General features: G+C 38.7%; 1 pseudogene; it reads left to right on the top strand.

Annotated features, from left to right (window-relative positions):
- The window catches only part of LOC103604090, a 60,900-nt pseudogene extending 59,429 nt beyond the window's left edge, over nt 1-1,471 (top strand).
- The last annotated feature ends 1,726 nt before the right edge of the window (nt 1,472-3,197 follow it).

Here is a 3,197-nt window from a genome sequence, read left to right as displayed (position 1 = left end):
TAGAATACACATTTATTACATTCTTGGAATTCTAGAGCCTTTTCTTTTAACCTTCTGCTTCAAAAAATTGCCTCCCCACTCCCTACTCCTTTTCTATCTCCTAAAATAAGACCACCTTATCATTAAACTCTTCAAGAGATGTGAGAGTCTGTCCTCCAGAGAGGGGAATGCTGAGTTCTCTCCCATGAGCTATTCCATTAACTAGTCACTGTTTTCCTTGTGTCTCTAGAATCTTTGCTCTAAGAGGACAGGTCTGCATCTTGTTTAGCACAATTGCCCCAGCACCTAGGATCATGTATGGTACTTAGGAGTTGAGTGAATATCTTACCTAAGGCACTCACACTGCCATTTTGGACCATTTTCTCTTGTTCATTTTTAACAGAAAGGGAGAAAAATTCTTCAGAGAGTCAATAAATACAAAGTTGGATATGATATAACCTATTTGTTGAAACATGACGGGATGCTAATTTTCTTCATGTGATCATTGCACATTGTGCACACGTAACAAAAGTATCACTCTGTACCCCATAAATATGTACAATTATTAAGTGTCAATTAAAAATAATAATAAAGGCCAAAAAATCGGTACAAATGGAAGAAATTCCTCATCCTGACATTTCAGGCACTAGACTCCAGCCACCCAGCACACAGCCTTTTCTTCCATCTGATGGGTTTACCTAATTAACTGATTTCAAAACACATGTAACACTTTTCCTGCTCACCCCCGCAAACCCCAGCTCTTTCCTTATGCTGTTCTCTTAACCTGGAATGCCCTCTCCCAAAACCCCACCTACAGATGCTCCCTGCTGGACTCAGAGCTAAGCAGGGGAGTGCTGTGTGGCTACTGTTTTCATGAGGACCTGACCATGGAGCTTCACAGTGGGGCAAAGGTGAGCCCTGAAGGCAACAGGGAAGTACTTCTGGCTGGAAGCCAGATAACAAAACAGAAGGAAATTTTGTCTTTCCAACTGTGGAGGGAGTTAACATTTCTGACCATCAGCATCATTCACAGAAACAAAATAATTGGTTTTTCATTAGGTGTATTCTGAACTACAACAGGAAGTCACCTTCCCAACCCAGTACCCAAAACCTCTTCTGTGAACCAGGGATTACAGGGCTGACAATTCTAGCATTAAACTGCATTTTCTGAATGTAAAGTTAAGCACCATCCTCCCCTAGCAGACTTTCTCAACTTGCAAAGATAAAGCATCGCATCATTGACACTGTCATGAAAATAAGTCAAGAAATCAGTGACATCTTTACCAGAAGAATCTGAGAGTGGCGAGAGCAGATGGATGCCAGGATCGAGGTCAGAAAAGAAGGAAAGAAGAACACTGAAAGGTGGGAAGAAACATTAGAAAGCCCCCCTCTCCATTCTCATCCACTCTCACACCTGACCTGCTACCTCTAGGCAGGTGATGCCCACAACTTGTCCCTGCCTGACTTCTCGCAGAAACGCCAGGGCCACATGGTCCCTCCACTTCGATGTCCCACAGGCACATGTCCCACAGGCACTTCTAACTCAACAAGTCCAGAACTGATCTCACCATGTCCCTTCCTGCCACATCCTACCCCACCTCCATGTAGAAATCCACCTTTCCAGCCCTGGCTTAAATACCACCTTTCAATGAGGCTCTTACCTTGGAAATAATTCTCTCTTATGAAATACCACAGCCTTTCAGTGGTGCTTTTGCAGTACCTGTCACTCTTCAGCATGCACTATAGAGTTTCTTCCTTTCCTTTTGGAATGGAAGATCTTTTAGACATTTACGAATTCTCTGACAAAGTCTATGCAGTGTTTTCCACACGGAAATGTGAGTTGCATTAACCAATCGGTCAAAGAGAGAAAGAGAAACAGTGGACAAGGAAAACAGCCTGCCTCACAGTCATGATTAAGATTTACAAACAAAATGCCTCAGACCTATTTTTAAAACCTAGTGTCTATATAAGATCCCCTAGAATTTTGCTGAACTCAGAGAATTATCAGATTATTGACCTGAAATCTAGTTTTAGAAATCACCTAGTCCAGAATTTTTGCAAAAACTTTTAAAGTCCCAAGACATTTATACTAAAATTTAAATTGCACAAACTGGATGAAGAGATAAAGTTTTAAATATAAACATTTAAGAACATAATACACACATAATCAACAATAAGAAATTGATACCAGCTTAAAGTCAATAATTTGTGATAAAGGGATTTGAAGTTTTATATTCATTTATTTATTTAATAAGTACCTCTAAGTATTTAATACATGCCAGGCATTCTTCTAAATATGTTAGAATATTAACTTATTTTCCCTCACAACCATGTAAAAAGGTAAGTACTATTATTATCCCAATTTTAAAACTGAGGCACAGAGAGTTCAGGTCACATGACTAGCAAATCATAGGGTTAGGAGTCAAACTCAGACAATCTGGCTCCAGGGTCCACACTCATAACCAACAAAAAAACTGCCTCCTTTACTATTATTATTGTTATTGTTATTAACAGAACAGTAAAAAAAAAACCCCAAATACTATGGGGATTGAATTGTGAATGTTATGAAACATTCTTTCCTTTTTTCCCCTGGCGCCTCCTTTACTATTATTATTGTTATTGTTATTAACAGAACAGTAAAAAAAAAAACCCAAATACTATGGGGATTGAATTGTGAATGTTATGAAACATTCTTTCCTTTTTTCCCCTGGATGATAGAAAAAGAATTGAATTAAAAATATATCACTATAGATGACCACATTTATACTCAATTTCCTGCTGTGATCCTCGGTCATTCTTGATTGAGGTTTCATGAGCAAGAAGAGTAGAAAGGAATTAGGTTAAGAAATCACTTATTTACCACCCTTATAATTTATAAAAACATTGGCCAGTTCATAAACATATTTAATGTTTTAACTCCACTTGCAGAGTAGCCTACGAATCCTTGTCAAGTTTCTCCAGAAATTGAAGCCTCCATAAAACACTTCGGGAAATGTTTCTGGTCAATTCTGCTGTCTCAAGACAGACTCTCTCTAAACTATTATGGAAAGACTCATGAACAACTAAGTGCAGGGACTATGTCTTGTTTGTCTCTGTTTCTCCCTATACCTAGAATAGTGCCCAGCGTGGTATGAGTTCATTACACAATTCTTGAATTGATCAACCTGTGTTTCTTCGCTTCTATATGTTCTTTTTCCACAAAAATCCCAATTCTGCAC

The sequence above is a fragment of the Galeopterus variegatus genome, unplaced genomic scaffold, assembly GCF_000696425.1.
Source record: "Galeopterus variegatus unplaced genomic scaffold, G_variegatus-3.0.2 Scaffold4954, whole genome shotgun sequence".
NCBI classification, from domain to species: Eukaryota; Metazoa; Chordata; class Mammalia; order Dermoptera; family Cynocephalidae; genus Galeopterus; species Galeopterus variegatus.
The sequence above is the reverse complement of the archived record's forward strand: the minus strand, read 5'-3'. Positions and strand labels throughout refer to the sequence as shown.